Source organism: Anolis carolinensis, chromosome 3, assembly GCF_035594765.1.
Source record: "Anolis carolinensis isolate JA03-04 chromosome 3, rAnoCar3.1.pri, whole genome shotgun sequence".
NCBI lineage: Eukaryota > Metazoa > Chordata > Lepidosauria > Squamata > Dactyloidae > Anolis > Anolis carolinensis.
The window spans coordinates 20,268,782-20,287,334 of record NC_085843.1 but is presented as its reverse complement, the minus strand read 5'-3'; positions in this window follow the sequence as shown (position 1 = coordinate 20,287,334).

Below are 18,553 nucleotides of genomic sequence, written 5' to 3'. Positions count from 1 at the left end.
GACATGTCGGGTGGTTTGTAATGCATTTGATTTACGGCCTGTGTCGTTCTCGCCCATTAATTTCCATCTCTCCAATTTCCAATCCTGGCTTTTGCCCAATTTCTTGTAACAAAGTTGTGAAGAGATTATTGTTTTATTTTGAGGTTCTCATTCTTCCTTAATACTGTTTCCTACCTTCCAACCTTTACATGATGGATAGAGCTGTCAAAAATACCTGGGAATGATCCCAGCCACAGAACTTTCGTACATCAATTACATTTGAAAGCTGTTTGAAATCACCTTTACAAAGTGCACCAGATGCCAGTTCACATTCATTACCAGCTAGGCTGAGATAAAGTGGAAGTCCTAATTAAACAGAAAGCTGGACTTCCTTTACTCACATTATTTACAGACGGCCAGTTCTTTCCCTATGTGTAGAGTTTACCATGTTTAAATATTCCACAAAGTCACAGACGAAAATGTGACTGCCCTGTTCATCATAACCATCAACAGAAATCAACAGACACAAGTGGATCATACATTTCACTTAAATCAAGCATAGATGTCTTCCTAAAAGCAAAATATCTTTTGAGGTTGGGAGGCCACATTACCTCCCACAGAGAACTTGCTCAGGAATGTAGTAGGCTATATGATCTGCCACATTTCTTTGCAAAACAAAATAGCTACTTCACCTTAAATGCCCCTCAGTACAACCTTAATGATAGAAAGTAATAGAAAAAAGACAAAAGACAAGAGAAAAGAAAAAGAAGAAAAAACAGAAAGAAAAAGTGGTTAATACTATGTTGAATCATACTTTTAAAAAAGAATTAGTTTCTCTAATACAAGATGTTATCAATCCCCTTTCTATAAAATATAATTATTGATAATCAAACTCAGAATTTGAAAAATAATGCATATAAGAAAGAGGTTTAATGGCTGTATAAATTTCATTAAATGTTTCATTATAATTAATAATGAAATTCAGCTGTTATTAATCCTTCTCTGGTCAAAGTTAAACAAAAATCATATCATTTTGCTTTTTAGCTATACCTGTTTCTGTTAAATTAATATAATGTCCTCCATTTTTGCTTTTACAACTAACATAGCATCCATTGTGCTTCCCTCTCTATCATTTCCTCTCTGTTCACCCACTCTAATAATCATATCCCTTCTGAGTATAAAAATTACCATTAGTAATCTGTTAGCAATATATCTCTTTGTATTCTTTAGATTGTTTCATACATTTATCCACTTCATTTATCCTTTCCATAAGACTAAAATGTGCACCCTCCCACATCTTTCCCAAAGTACACCACAGGTAAAAACAAATTAATTCAAAACCCTGCTTTGTCCCAAAGTAATTTGGTAGCTGGAAAGACCTAGGTCTTTTGGAAGACCCGAGTTTTTCAAGCTGTGGGTGCTGTGTGAATTGGCCCCAGGGTCATGTTGTGCGACTTCTGGTGCCCATACAATAGCTGTTTCAGGTTTTTGGGCTCCTGAAGTTCCAAAAACCCAAGACAGCCCACAACCGCTCCCCAAACCCCTTTTAAAAGCCTTTTAAAAGTAAATAACTTAGCCAACTGCCATTACCATGCTGCCCGAGCTCTCCTGGCACGTAGAAATGATGTGCCAGGAGAAGGGGGGAATTGCTCTTGCCCCCCTCTCCTGGCACATCATTTCTACACACCAGGAGAACTCCGGCAGCACACTAATGGTGGGTGGGTAAATTATTTTCTTTTTAAGGCTTTTCTGGGGGGTTGTTTTTTGTCTGGGAGGGCATCTGGACTCCCACCCCCTGGAAAGTGTGGATGTTGAAAGGAGGTGTGTGGACTTTAACCCGGGCCCAATCAAGTTTGAGAAACCTGATTGGGCGTGGGTTAAAACTCTTTGTGGAACTGCCCTAAGGCCCTTTCCACATAGCTGTATAAAATCCCACATTATTTGCTTTTAACTGGGTTATATTGCAGTGTGGACTCAGGTAACCCTGTTCAAAACAGATATTGTGGATTATCTGCCTTGATATTCTGGGTTATATGGCTGTATAGAAGGGCCCTAAGAAAGTACTGGGTGTGTTTCTGAGGTGGCAGAGGAAAGCAGAATACTGAATTTGAAGAAGAGAAAGACATGTGGGAAACTTTCTGGGAGAAATATTTGTAAGTTTGATGTGTTTGTTTCATGGTTTTTTGGGGAGGGGGAAGTAAAAGGAAAAAAAGATAAAAGATAAAATGTTTTGCATGGATACATACAAAACAGTTTCTTGTTCAGGTTCTTATTGGACCATAAGGAAACTCAACTTTTGCAGTAAATGAGTTAGGCAGCAAACCAAGGGTGAAACTTAGGGGAAAAGGAAATTAAAAAAAAAAAAAAACAGGATTTGATTTGATTCTTCTGATTTAAAGATACCAATAGGTTCTGTTTCTGATAAGATAAACAGAAATTGCATAAGCATCTTCCAGAATTGATCTAGCTTTGTGCTCTAAATGGGAGGCTGCTCGATTAGGTGATCCTTACAGCTCTTTCCACCCCAAGATTCTATGATTTTATATCTGACATAACACCACAGAAATTTGAAATGCTTGAATGAATAAAATGTTTTTTGTTTTTTATTTTGTGTCAAAAGCATTGCATAATAAATAAGTTTAAAAGCAATAAAATAAAGGAATCACAAACAGCTAAATAGTTTTAGACCAAAAGTGGGCAACAACAATTGCATTGTCCGTAGCTTTGAACAACTCCTCTTCCGTGCATGAGGCAGGGCATTGTGTGTTTCTTATACTGATTTTTGTGCTCAATATTTTATGGTACCAATATGTGCATTTTATGTTAGTTCCCTTGTATTGACTAATTGATTTTTATATATCTCTCTGTGAAATCTGGTTTAGGATGAAGTCACTGTTACTGCAGTTTGAAAAGACATTTCCAAAGATGTTCAGAACACAACATCAATATAATGATATAATGTGTCTTTCTCTCTTGCAAAAAGGGTTAAATATTTTCCATTCAGTTCAAGAGAGTTTTGCACAAACTGTATAAATTTTATAAACTGTTTAAAATTTATAGTTGAATTGCAATCACTGAAGCCTTCTTCCAGAGACTTAAAAATCAGAAAATTCTTGTATCGTTTTGATCAGCCAGGCAGAGCTATGCTCACTCTGTGGTGCACTCACATCCATATGCATACTTTGTTTCATGAAAGGAAGGGGCAGCATTTTTGCATAGAGACCTTTTAGCCTGATCATGTTTTTTAGTTATAATTTTTTTTTGCACCTATCCACGACTCCTTGTTGGGGTATATGCTTCCTAACATTAAATATCTCTTTCATTTTGTACTAAGAAGCAGGAGAGGAGGGAAAGGGGGATGTCACTACCGTGTTTCCCCTAAAATAAGACCTCCTCAAAGAATAAGACCTAGCAGGGGTTTGGGGGGATTGCCAAATATAAGGCCTCCCCTGAAAGTAAGACCTAGCAACTAAGGCTGCAGCAGAGTTCAACTGGGAAACATGGCTGCAGGGCAGAAGCAGCACTCATTCATACACACCGGAGGGAGGGAGGGAGAGAAAGTGCTTGTTGTCCGTGCCTTGCCTGTCCCCCAGCCTCCATGGCTGCTGCTGCGCTGCCGTTTCTTCCTTCCGTCCTGGCCATGCTCCTTTCGCCCCCAAGGCTTCTGATTGGCTCCTGGAGCCAGGGCAAGGGAGGGTGGGAGGGAAGGAAGAGGGCTTTCCACTCATCCTGCTCTTTCTGTTTCTTAAAGGTACAGGACGCATAGGGATTCTCCTCTCATCCTTATTCCTATCCTATGCCATGAAACTTATTATTTTATACTATTATTCTATTACCATATTATTATCATCATATCTGTTACTATTATTATATCCCATTATTATATTATCCTATTAATATATTTTATATGATTCTATTCCATTCTATTATTCTATTATATTATCCTATTATTATTATATTATTATGCTATTCTGTTATTATATCCCATTATTATATTATCCTATTAATACCATATTATTATCATATTCTGTTATTATTATATCCTATTATTATATTATCTCTTTAATATATTGTATATCATTATATTATTATTATATTATCATATTATTATTATGGTATATTATATTATTCATCATTCATGACTACATTGAAACTAGAATAGAGAGAAATCAGCGTGGAAACCTTGTGAAACCTAAACTGCAAGAGGTACCATAGATTGTTGTACATGTAAATAATGGTAGTAACAAGAAATTCTTGATAGGATTCATAGTTTGTCTGGTTATGCTGGTTTGTGATGACAACTACTTTACAGTATATAATAAATGTTCATTTTGTTGTTCAACAATAAATGTGAGCTCTTCTTCATGGAAAAATAAGACATCCCCTGAAAATAAGACCTAGTGCATCTTTGGGAGCAAAAATTAATATAAGACCCTGTCTTATTTTCGGGGAAACAGGGTAACTCTTTCTTTCTGCTCAAGTTTGCCTTCTCAGCCAAACAGCTTCCTTGGAGAGTCCTGCTGGGAAAACAAGGTGCTTAGCCATAAGATGATCAGCCTACCTCTTCACCATTGATCACATAGCTGGGCTCCTTGTTCTGATGTCCAAGCAAGTAATTTGCCAAGCAGGGCTTTGCTGGGAAGCTGTTTGGTTGGGAAAGTAGCAGCAGGAAATCGCTCAGGAGAAGGAGAAGGAGAAGGAGAAGGAGGGGCCATGGCTAGCACAGCAGGTTAAATTGCCAAACTACTGATAATCTTGCTGATTGGAAGGTTCGAGTTGCGGGTCACAGTGAGCTCTCACCATCAGCCCTAACTTCTGCGTACCCAGCAGTTCAAAAACAGCAATGTAAGTAGATAAATAGATATCACTTCGGCAGGGAGGTAAAAGGCACCCCTGAAAAACATGCCGGCTAATTCGATCAGGAATGATGTCCATGGTATGTAAAATGGAACAACTGCACCTCCCCATGGCCAAGTTGAGCACAGCCTCCAGATGCCGGAGATGAAAAAGCGGGAAGCCTTGCCTCTGTCTATCTATGTATTGTCTGTCTGTGTTATTAATTGTGATGGCATTGAATGTTTGCCTCGTATGTATTCTGTTACCCACTCTGAGTCCCCTTGGGGAGATAGAGCAAAATATAAATGAAGTATGTTATTATTATATTAAAAAGTACTGATTCAAATAAAACAATTCATTGCAGTACATTACAGGCAGGTGAGGCACTAATTAGGTGAATTCAGGGAAGCTCTGAAGCTGAATTATCTGAATTACACCTGAGTTGTTTTGGATGTAGACATGCCCTGAGTAAGTAGTAGCAATAGCCATCTGTTTCTATTTCCTTTTTAAAAATGTGTCCATTAGTTTCAATTTTATTCAGGTGCCAAAGATAAATCTGAGCTGCATCCAGTGTGGCATTTTAGAACTGTTTTCAACTACACGTTATTCAGTGGATGATGGTATTACCTTCCACATAATGTTGATGTGGTTTTAAGAGCTTAAGGCCCCTTCCACACAACTGTATAAAATCCGCATTGAACTGGATTGTATGGCAGTGTGGACTCAGATAATACTGTGGATTATCTGCCTTTATATTCTGGGTTATATGGCTGTGTGGAAGGGCCCTAAGTCTTACACTATCCAGGGGTACAATGTGGAGAAGAGATATAGCTTAAGGGGGTTGTGGAGGAGGTAAAATGCAGGCATTGTCTTCCCAAATAAGAATTCTGTGTCCACCTCATAGAATTTGCCTTTATTCTCCACATTTCTAGTATTTCAAATAATGAAATAATAAAAACTGTTCATTATTGATTGAATTTGAATGCAGGCTGGAACCACTGAAATGACCTATATTTGATGGATATTTCCCCCTTGTTTGAAAGTACTCCATCTCCGCCGTCCTCCCAATATTCCTCTAGCAGTCAGCAGCATCCATCTCAGCTTCCACATCTGCTGCAGCAGCCATAAGTTGACTTCAACTCTCTGTCTCTCGAGTAAGAATAATCTCTTGCTATTTTCACCTGCCACTTTGATCTGACAATCTTTGTGCCAGGTTTTAGGTCCTCATTAGGAGTGCGCAGTAGTTTTTTCCCCTCCGTGGAATTATTTTCTCGTGTCAACGTTGCCACTAATAATGAATGAGAGCTTGCCCTGAGTATAGTGGCTAGGGGACTGAAGACCAAATTAAAAGTGATGTGAAAGATTCAGTGATGGATCTCTCAACTTTATTTTTCTAATACCCAACCAAAGTTGATGCTGTAAGTAGAGGGATTTGTTGGATCAGATTCAGGGAGCCAGCTATATATGATATTATTTTTTCCCCTCCCACACTGTTTCTACAATTTTGCTCCATTGCCTCACTCAAGACTAGTGGTGGAGGGAGAGCTCGGTTCTTCTCCTCTTGGCTGGATTTTTTTCAGTGATACATCTCACTCTCACCCCCTCCCTTGCACATGCTCAGATGGGCTCCTGACCTTGCAAGACTCCCTTCCCCTCTTTCCTATCCTGCTTCACTTTGTTCATTTCAACAGATATTTAAAATCCTTCTCAGTTTTATTTTACAACTTCCCTCTCCACCCCCTATACTGAACTGCTACCCAAGTAGCTAAAATGACTTTTGACTCCTGTAACAGGTGCTTTTATATGGTGTGCTTTGATTGTGGGGATGAATATTATTATTTTTATTGTTATCGAGCAAATTTAAAGGGTCGCAGATAGTGAAATCCAGATGGAACCCCAGAGCACCAAGTCCCGTTAAGCGGACGGCCAGTACCAGCAGTGGATCCGTGCACCTGGAGAGACGTTAAGCTAAATACAATGTTCCTCAATGAAGAAATAATAATAATAATAATAATAATAATAATAATAATAATAATAATAATAATAACTTTATTTATACCCTGCCACCATCTCCCCACGGGGACTCGGGGCGACTCACAATGTTACAAAAGTAACAACACAAATACATTAGCACAAAATGCACAGGTTAAAACACAATAAGATAATAAAACAAAAGTTAAAACAAAAGTTAATACAACAAAATAGTATCAAACAACCACCAATACAATTCAGTCAATTTCAAAGATGGGGGGGGGGGGGGAACTGTAGCAGCAATATAAAATAGAATCATTAGATTAAAATACCCCGATAAGAGGGACCTAGTAAAATTCAGACTAGAATTATAATGGGGATGGTCATAGTGGAAGCCACTGAGGTATTTTAGTCAAGTCAGTTGATTTGGATTCTAGCTCACGGTAAGCTGCAGAAGAAAGCTGAGATACCATACATTGCAAAACATACGTTTTTATAGACAGAAATCCTTTGAATTTCTTGCTCCCACCCCAGCTGGACCTGGCTTCTTCATGATTGGCTGGGCTCTGTTGATGTCATGGGGAGGACTCCCTGAGGAGGCAGGATTGTGAGAGAGCTTCCTCGCCTCCAATGCAGATTTCTGCTCTCCAATAGCTACCAAGGGGCCGACCGATGGTTCCAGACAAAGGAAACATCGTTTTCTGAATGAATAATAGTGTCCCAACTCCAGGATGAACAAAGAGGGGTTCCATGAGTTCTATTGTTGTGATGATTGTCTTTATGAGCCCTGAACGCACAGGTCTGGTCACTCTGCACCAGTGTCCATTGTGTTACAAAGCAGCATATTATCCAAAGTGATGTGATTACAGGATCCATGGCTGGGAAAAAGGGAAATGTCACTGTGGAAGGAAAGGTGTTGTGACTCATCTGGAGTCTCAGAGTGACTCTGATGGGGATTGTGGGATTCAGGTTCAAGATGTCTCGGATGGGAATTATGGGATTCAGGTTCAAAGTGTCCCTGTTGTTAGAGATGAGGAGCAGGGAGACATTCCCACGGCAGGGAATGGTGGAAATGATACTGAAGCTAGCCAGGTGCAAAGGGAGGATAGCTCCCAGCTAGATAGCATGCAGACAGAGGCTCCTGTTAACGAGCTGTCTAGCCTTGACCAAACAGCATCTCTAGATCAAGCTGGCCGTTTGGAATTTCGGGTTTGCAGGAGTGTCAGATTAGCAAACAAAAAAAAAAGAAAGAGGTCAGAGAGCAAAGAAATGCATTTATGGGGTTGTTGTATGTCTTTCGGGCTGTGTGGCCATGTTCCAGAAGTATTCTCTCCTGACGTTTCGCCCACATCTATGGCAGGCATCCTCAGAGGTTGTGAGGTATGGATTTATGCTGTGCAGAGAATATTAAAGGGTGTGCTGAGAGAGAAACCTTTGTCAAAAGCAACGTCTCATTTGAGTTAGAAGTAGCTCTTGCTTTCTTGGATTATCCTGTAATCAAGTTCATGGGACTATGTCATGTATTATTTGAACCTTGTTTTATGCCTAAGATTTTCTTGGATTATTCTGTATAGCCTTGGTTTTGCAACTATCTTTTGGATCTTTACTTTTGCTTTCAAGAACTATTTATTTCCTATTTCCTAATAAACTACAAAAGACTTCAACCTGTGTACAGCCTGGTGTGTTCAGCAAGGTGAAGCTATCCTGAGGTACGGCAAAAGGCAAGTCATCCCAACATCAGGGAAGAAAATGCCAGAAGGGATATGGGTTACAGATGATGATTAATTGAGTCCTTTGTAAGTAGGTGATGACTGGGGAAAATGCTGAAAGGAATTCCCAGGGCAAGGGGTGCTGACAAAAGGGCACCAAGGTTGTTCTGGATGGCTTCTTGCTCCAAAGTTTTATAATAAGACATAAAATATAGCATATTAAACATACACACATGAAAAACTGCTACAAATAGCTAAAATGACTTTTGACTCCTGTAACAGGTGCATTTATATGGTGTGCTTTGATTGTGGGGATAAATATTATTATTTTTATTGTTATCGAGCAAATTTAAAGGGTCGCAGATAGTGACCAGTTTTGCATATGGGTCGCAACACCTTGGTGGATGCTTTTAAAGTTCAGAATAAGACCTGGAGAAAGGTGAGATATTGATGATGATGATGATGATGATGATGATGATGATGATGATGATGATGATGATGATGATAATGATGATATAGACCATTGTTACAGATAAATAATGTTACCATTTTATTTCTCTGGCTGTTTTATTGAAAAAAATATGAATTATATCCTTAGTTATGCCAGCAAGGTGTGAGTACAAAGAACACATTTATTCACATATATTTCATCTATACAAATCCTACTATTAACATTGGATCCCATTTTCACTGAGGATCCAAGTTCACTATTATGTTGGTTCATCCTTCCTCCAGCCAACGTGCAAAGAATCCTGGGAGCACTATTTCCTGAATTTCACATCAAGGAGGCACAAACAGTACAATCTCATGAAGTCAAAGTCCAACTTAACTGAACAAACTATCACTTTCTATAATGGAGAGAAGGGCCTGGACTGCATACCCTTGCATATCCTACAACATTTCGCAATGAAAACCAGGACAAATGTGACCAAGCAACATCAGAATGTCAAATGTCATTGGTGAGGAAAAATATACAAGCTTGGAGAGGCTGCGAGAGTTTGCTTTGTCCTGACCCCCCCCCCCCCCCCTGGAAAGGACAGCATTTTGTATCCTTGTCTATTAATTGACAGCAAGAGCAAACTACCTTTGCAGTTTGAAGTTTGCAAAAAAAGGGGGAAACAGCTGAAAAGGCGAGATGGCAGATTATGGATGATCATTGCCAAATTGGGATAGTTAGAGGTTGTGAATTAATAGCTGGGATTGCTTCTTATTCACCTGTGGCTTCCTCAAACAACTTCCTGAAGTTGGAGGCTCCTTGGCAAGATTTCTTCATGGAAGGTTTGCCTTTGTCTTCCTCTGAGGCTAAGAGAGTGTGACTTGCCCAAGTTACTCAGTAATTTTACATCGCTGAATGCAGATTTGAACCCTAGTCTCCAGAGGCATAGTCCAGCTCCCAAACAACTTCACCACATTGGCTCATAATGAGAACACAAATACAGAGAAATAGGGTTCCATGACTCTCTTCAAGCATTGCCATCTACGAATTCCTCTTTGCAGTAATGGGTTTGCAGCCTGGCTGCCTCTTCTTCCCTGGATCACTAGGCAACTTTCTTCCCTCAAATTTGTGTCCTTGGCTTAGCAATACATTTCTAAGCTACAGCTTAGCAGTCATCTTAATAAAGCACAATACCAGAACATTTGACATAATTCTGTTTCCACCAGAATAGTTGTGAATGCAGGTTCATTAAAATAAATGGCTTCACTCTTGCACAGAAAATAGGAAACAGTTTTGCAGGCTTGACATTCTAGGACTTGGGCCACTAATGTCAGTTTATTACTTTTTAAAAAGTTGTCCCTTTTTCTTAATTCCTTTGTAAATTAACTTTAAATTGTTTAAAACAAAAAGACTTTTCCCACCCTCTCCCTTCAAGCTGTTCAAAAGTAATATGAGGAGATGTAACAATGCTAGAATTTTCACACTGCCATGGAAACTTGGAGTTTTCATTAAAAAGCTGATGTTCCTATTGCCTCCAGCCAGCATTCTAAGCAACATTAAATGTGATACTTTTCAAGTCGCTGTCGCAGAACAACCAACATTTCTGTTTCCTTGCTGAAGCTTAGCTCTAGGAGTCTGAAAGATCTGTTATAAATAGTAAATAATTTAGCATGGGATAGAAATTTAGGCTGATTTTTAAAGGTACAAATGTAGACTAAGGACCTTATCACACAGTCATATACCCCATTTCTGATGCCCTTTGCATACGGGTGCCAATGGTCCTATCACATGACACATGGTTCTTCATAAGTTACCCACAGGCACCCATAGGCAAAGGATCTGCCAAAAGTACCATTTGTAATACAGAAATCAATCGACTCCACTCTTCATTTATTTCTCCATGTGCATCAGAGGCTAGTTTTTTGATGTGTGACGATACACTCATCTACAGGTTGTCAATAGCTCACCTTCGATAAACAGATTTTATTGTGGGGTTTGTATGACCAGAAGTGACTTAACAAAATATCAGCTTCCCACTGAAAGAAGTGGTTTAACCAATCATGGATTTCCCATAGAAAAAAGTGGTTTAAAGAGCATATGTGGTCCATTTCCCAACATCTACTGTGTTTCCTTTTGTTGTTGTTACTAAATTAGATTTTTGAAAGTATTGTAAAACCAGATTTTTTTCTATTCCGCTTTTCCATTATTGCTTTCTTTTTTATGTTATTTTTTCAAATTTTCTAAACTTCACAGCTCCGCAGGACCAAAAATATGTTTTTATGTTTCTCCATTTGGAAAGATGTTACAAACTTATGCGGTTGCACAAGATCTGCCAAAAAATTTTTTTTAAGGGAAGCCAGTGATGTGAGGGAACATCCCATGGATTGGGGGGAGTCATTCCTCTGCTCTGTGATGAGACAAAGGTGTATTATTTCATTAGATACTTGAAAGAAATAGCTGGGTGTGATGGGGTGGATATGTATCCAATATGTATGATGTCCTTAGCTAGCTTTCTTAAATCATGGGTTGCCTACTTACAAAGGCATGTTGTCCTGTGCATGTGATAAGATCCTAAAAGTTGAGAAAGTGGCTCCTGAAGCTGTTCTTTAGGCATCCCAGGATGCCTCCCCTTGCTTTCTTTTCCATTTCTGTGAATTCCTTGGGCTGGTTAATGTCTACTAAAGGACTTTGCACAAGTCACACTCTCTCAGCCTCAGAGGAAGGCAAAGGCAACCTGCCATTTGAAGAAGACTTGCCCAGAAAACCCTGTGGTAAGTTCACCTTAGAGTCATCGTAAGTTGGAAGTGACTTAAAGACATTTTAAAAAGAGAACATGAACCAGAATTGGCTCCTGATGACTTGTTATCACAGTAAATGACTCTCCTAGGGCTAAAATATTATTGAGTAGCCCCCAAATGTGATAATATTTCTCTCCATAACTCTTTGGGAGCGCAAAGGACCATTTTCCCTCCAACTTCATCACTACATCATCACTGGCAGCTGCCATATGATATAAAAAAATAAGTACAAAGATACCTGGTTTTGAAGACATACATATCCCTCTTTCTTCATAGTCATTGGCAATGCTGATTAGGGTGAATGCATCCTCTCTCCAACTGTCCTGTTTGGCAGGGATGGCCCCAGCTATTCCACTACCACTTTCTCAGCTATTCCACCACTTTCTCAGGTGCTCTAAAATGTCCTAGTTTCTCTCACCTCCTTCCACTTTCCCCTTTATCCAGACTTAAGTTTAGTTGCATCAACTGGAGTTCACAGTGAAAAAGAAAGGCATAATAATAATAATAATAATAATAATAATAATAATAATAATAATAATAACAACAACAACAACAACAACAACAACTTTATTTTTCTATCAGGGCGGCTAACGCAGGGCGAAGCCTGAGAACAATAAAACAGAGTAAAACAGATAAAACAGCACTATTTAAATATGTAAAACACAGTAAAATCAGGCATGAATACAAATGCAATAAAATAACAGTAAAAACCAATTTGGAACCTAAAATAATGAGATAAAAACGACCACCAATTTAGAGAAAGAAGTGACAGGGAGGGCAATTAGAACTAAAGTGCAATGATGTGTTATAAGGTGCTTTTGGGGCAAAGTGCGAGCATTCTCAACATTGGGGTGAGGTAGAACGTTCAGTTAAATCTTGGAGAGAGTGGAAAAGTGTGAAGTATGGTGCATTAATTTTTGGGATTTTAATCATGGGGACTAGGTTATTCAAAAGCGCACCAGAAGAACCAAGTTTTTAATTCCTTTTTAAAAGATGTTAGGGTGGGTGCTTGCCTGATCTCGCTGGGAAGGGAGTTCCAGATCTGGGGGGCAACTAGCGAGAAGGTAGTGAGCAGATTCCCCTTGAATTATAGCATACCCCAAAGCTTTGTACCAAGTGGTCTCTCAATCTCTTTCTTACAAATACACAAATTTCCCCCTCTGCATCCATAATTTCCATAAAATAGGATGATGATGATGATGATGATGATAATAATAATAATAATAATAATAATAATAATAATAATAATAATAATGTAATAAAATGTCATTTATATTGCAGGAATTCATTCATGTTATGAAAGTTCTTCTTCTTCCCTCAGTTTTGAGTTTTGTCAGGCCAGGCTGTGGTGCAGTTGGTTAGTAGCCAGCTGCAATAAATAACTACTGACCGAAAGGTCATCAGTTCGAAGCAGCCCAGGTCAGATTGAGTGCTCAGCCATTAAAAATAGCCTAGCTCATTGTTGACCTAAGCAACCCAAAAGATAGTTGCAGCTATCAAATAGGAAATTTAGATACCATTTATGCGGGGAGGCTAATTTAACTAATTTAATAAAAATTGTCCAGCAGTATGTGGAAGAATGAGGAAGTAATCCATCAAAGACTCAGTGTCACAGTGGGTGATAAAGCGGCAGATCCCCCTGTGGCCGGAATCGAGCATACCCTCATGAAGCCGGAAGCTGGAAAATGTTAGATTGCCTCTGTGTCTTTGTCTCTGTCTGTATGTTGTATGGCAGTGAATGTTTGCCATGTATATGTACATTGTGATCTGGCCTGAGTCTCCTTCGGGATGTCAAGGGCAGAATATAAATACTGCAAATAAATAAATAAATAAATAAATTTGTCTTTCAGATTTGCACAAAACCAATATTTTATATCCTGGTTTCACTGATTTTCTTCTTTACGCCCCTTTTCTTTTCTTCCACCCCTTTACTAATCTGTTTGTGTGCCGGGACTGCACAGGAGCACAGAACAGGAACTGTAACTTGTAGTGGTTGAACATTGGTTGAGATCTTATTGCCTACTTAGAATAATGTTCAATTACTCCTAGGTAAGCCTGGGACATTGTAAAAGGCAATTAGAATGCATGAAATTCTTTCTCAAATAACTGAATTCTATTTATTTTCTGGAGCTGGAAGGATTGCATTATTCCTTCCTTTATATTCCAAAAACAATCCATAAAATAGATTATACTGAGAAGCTATGATTGATTCAAAGTAATGACATGAGTGCTATTTTATGGGGAATCTGGAATTTGACCTGGTCTATAATATGTAGTGTGGGAAGGTAATTAACCATAGGGTTCACACAATAGATTTAAGAAAAAGTTAAAATTTTGAGAAGGCCTGACAAAAGCATTTTGAGAATTGTTAATAATGCTCTATACACACATATATACTTACAGAATATTGTATTCATTTCCCTTTTCCCCCGATTTCTCTAAACTCAATAACCTTCGGGACTTAAAAAAAGAAATGTTGTGTGTTCTTTCTCATTATTAACTTTTCCCATTCTTGTTGCCTGGATATACTCTTCTGACCACGCTCTTTTCATCTGTGAAACATTGGAGGGTGCATAAATGAGAGTTGTAGGCCAAAAACATCTGAAGGACCTCTGAGCAATCTTGATTAAATGGGGCAATGTAAAGGCTCCCTTAGCTGCTTGTATATCTTCAGTGGCTGGAACATTATTTTTAATGTTAGCATTAAACTTGTCGGCATAAGCATTACTTTTTAAAACTGATTTGTTACTGGTTACTTGCTGGAGAACAGTAAAATGTTTCAGTGCTCATTAGTAGCATGCTTCTAAAGCATTCCTTTTAGATTGCTTTGAAAAAATTAAATAAATACTAAAAATGTATTTTATATTACCCAAAATGATGTGCATGTACACACACACACACAATTCAGATTCAGCTAACTAGAAAAATGTTACTCTCTCCACCCACACAAAAGCACAGAACATGTGGAGGGTAAAACTGGGGATGAAGACTAAGGTCTTTATTGTGCTAAACACTTCTACAGCTAAATAGCACTGTCTTCAAAAGTGCAATGCCATTGTGAATGCTCTTGTCTCTATCTCACTTTTGGAATTTTGACAGCATTGCAGCTTTCTCCCCCGCTAAAACCTTGTCGTACATAGCATTTGACACTGCTCAAGTGCCACTTCTTTTCCTGGTTTGGTATACACATACACAGAAATATAAATCAAAAGCAATCTTATATTTTGAAAGGCCTTTTCCTTACATTTCCAGGGTATCTACTTCCTCTCCCCAAACAGATCAGGAAAGATCAGACTTCTCCATCCAACATTGCAGAAGATCAGATATCAATCACTTTAACTCAGGCATGGGCAAACTAAGGCCTGGGGGCCGTATGCAGACCCCTGCGTGCCTACCTCAGGCCCTCCTCATTTTGGCATAAGGATGCCCACCATATCCTTATGCAGAAAGGACAGGGGAGAAAAGGCATGCAGCAGCTGAGAGTCCTCTGGAGCACTCTCAGCCATCACATGTCTCGCCCTCCTCCCGGCATAAGGATGGTGCAAGCGGCCCTGTACTAATGCTGGGAGGATGGCTCGAGGAAGGCACACAGTGGTTGAGAGCCCCCCAGAATGCTCTTAGACATAGAATCATAGAATCATAGAATAGTAGAGTTGGAAGAGACCTCATGGGCCATCCAGTCCAACCCCCTGCCAAGAAGCAGGAAATCCCATTCAAAGCACCCCCGACAGATGGCCATCCAGCCTCTGTTTAAAAGCCTCCAAAGAAGGAGCCTCCACCACAGTCTGGGGGAGAGAGTTCCACTGATGAACAGCCCTCACTGTGAGGAAGTTCTTCCTAATGTTCAGATGGAATCTCCTTTCCTGTAGCTTGAAGCCATTGTTCCACGTCCTAGTCTGCAGGGCAGCAGAAACCAAGCTTGCTCCCTCCTCCCTATAACTTCCCCTCACATATTTGTACATGGCTATCATGTCTCCTCTCAGCCTTCTCTTCTGCAGGCTAAACATGCCCAGTTATTTAAGCCGCTCCTCATAGGGCTTGTTCTCCAGACCTTTGATCATTTTAGTTGCCCTCCTCTGGACGCTTTCCAGCTTGTCAACATCTCCCTTCAACTGCGGTGCCCAGAATTGGACACAGTATTCCAGGTGACCAAGGCGGAATAGAGGGGTAGCATGACTTCCCTGGATCTAGACTCTACACCCCTATTGATGCAGGCCAGAATCCCGTTGGCTTTTTTAGCAGCCGCATCACATTGCTGGCTCATGTTTAACTTGTTGTCCACAAGGACTCTAAGATCTTTTTCACATGTACTGCTGTCTAGCCAGTCGTCCCCCATTCTGTATCTTTGCATTCCATTTTTTCTTGCATTTGTCCCTGTTGAACTTCATTTTGTTAGTTTCAGCCCATCTCTCTAGTCTGTCAAGATCGTTTTGAATTCTGCTCCTTTTCTCTGGAGTGTTGGCTATCCCTCCCAGTTTGGTGTCATCTGCAAACTTGATGATCGTGCCTTCTAACCCTTCGTCTAAGTCATTAATAAAGATGTTGAACAGAACCGGGCCCAGGACGGAGCCCTGCGGCACTCCACTTGTCACTTCTTTCCATGATGAAGACGACGCATTGGTGAGCACCCTTTGGGTTCGTTCGCTTAGCCAATTACAGATCCACCTAACCGTAGTTTTGTCTAGCCCACATTTTACTAGTTTGTTTGCCAGAAGGTTGTGAGGGACTTTGTCGAAGGCCTTACTGAAATCTAGGTAGGCTACATCCATGGCATTCCCTGTATCGACCCAACTCCTAACTCTGTCGAAAAAAGAGATCAGATTAGTCTGGCATGACTTGTTTTTGGTAAATCCGTGTTGACTATTAGCAATGACTGCATTTGTTTCTAAGTGTTTGCAGACCACTTCCTGCAAACACTTGGATGTGATGTCCAAGTGGTCTCAACACAGCTGGACATCAACACAACACTGCAGCAGGTTTGGCCCAGTGCATGTGGCCACCATCAAGGTTGCTCTGGGGCTATCCAGAGCATAATGCTACAGACTGGCATTGAAGCCATAGCCTAAAACCCATTTGTTTGTCTTTTTTTCAGTCCATGGTATTGGCAGAACTCTCCTCCAGCATCACATTTCAAATGAATTGAGTCTATTCCTATCAGTTTTCTTCACAGTCCAGCTTTCACAATCATACATAAAGATTGGAAGTACAATGCAATTGATAATGCTGACTTTGACATTTAGTTATACATCTTTACAGCTGAGGATTTTTAGTTCCTTCATAGCTGTCCTTTCAAGTCCTTCTGATAAATGACTGAGACAAAATATAGGAAATCTTTAATCATTGCAATGTCTTCATGCAATGCCTGCTTTAAAGTCATGCTCCTATAGAAGTTTTAAGAATATTGCTGTATTTGACTTTTTTATTAAAGCAAAGTTACAATAACAAAAATATTTTGGTTTATCTTTCTCATTAGTATACTTATTGTGCCGTCCGCCAGACAATAAAAAAACTATAAAGCTGAAACGTGCCGTCCTTTATCCGGGCGAACTGCAAATCCCTATAAGCTGTCCTAAAAATATTGAACGACTGAGTCTGGAAAACTTCAAAAAAAGGATGTTTATTCATACAAGGTTGTAAACCTGGCACAGATCTTAAAGTTACAGAAAATGAAACAAATTTCTATAGGTTTTAGTTACAGAATTATCCCTGGTTCCAGAAGGCAAAGGTGATTATAAAACCACTATACCCTAATCACACTGTCTATATTAGAAGGAGAAACTCTTTCCTTCCCTATCTTTACAGCAAAGATTAGTTCTAGAAGCGACGGAATAACCCTGCTCCTCTAACTAGATTCCCTATTCCAGATCAGTATAATTCAATACTTATCTAATTTGGATAGGCTTAGATTGGCCTGGTTTTGAGGATGATTTGTCCCAGTTAGCTTTGCACAGCTGCAGCACGTTGGAAGACTATAGCCAAAATGAGGCTCCAAAATGGAGACTAGACCCTGGTAAAAAAGGGCGGTCCTAAGATGTTGTACTCTTTGACCAATCATTGCAAAGAAAACTGCAGCCAGCTCTTGCAGACTCCAAGCCACTTTTCCTGGGCTTTTGCAGCCAGAGGCTGAAACAAAATGTAAAGGAGGGAAAACAAACAAACGACCAATAGGTAAGGCAAACCATCGTCCTGGGGGACGGAACACTTATTGTTAATCTTATAATTGCTCCCTTGCCCTTTTTGTTTGCTATATCCAAAACAGCCGAACACAGCAATCTCCTCCAAATTTCTGCTGTAGCATAAAGCTGACTGAAAGTCACACATATTTAGAACAGTTTTGAATCCAAGCCTTGGGCTTTTTTGATGGAAATACTTTATCTTATGCTTATTTCCTCACAGGAGCACTGTTTTCACTGTGTCAAATTCACTTTGAACTGCAATAAAAGAGTTTCCCAATGAGCTGCAACTCAATTTTTATTTTGCTTTTCTGTCCAGAAATACTCAAGAGGCCATTTTAGCCATTTACGAGACTCTTAAAAAGCAGCTGTAGGGGATGGCACCCCAATTGTGGAATAGCCTCTCCCCACTTATTATCTTTTCATGCCATCCTTAAGGGAGAAAAATGAAGTTCTTACATCTTCAGATACAGTTTCAGTCTTCCTATCTGTTTTATGCTGCTGCTGTGATCTTCTGGCCTTTACAGACAATTAACTTAAGCCCCATCGATTTCAATAGGTCAATGTGACACTTCATTACAGCTGTGTTTTATTTGTATTCCTTGTACAGCCCATTCTTCTGGAATATGACTAGTGAACAATACAAAAATG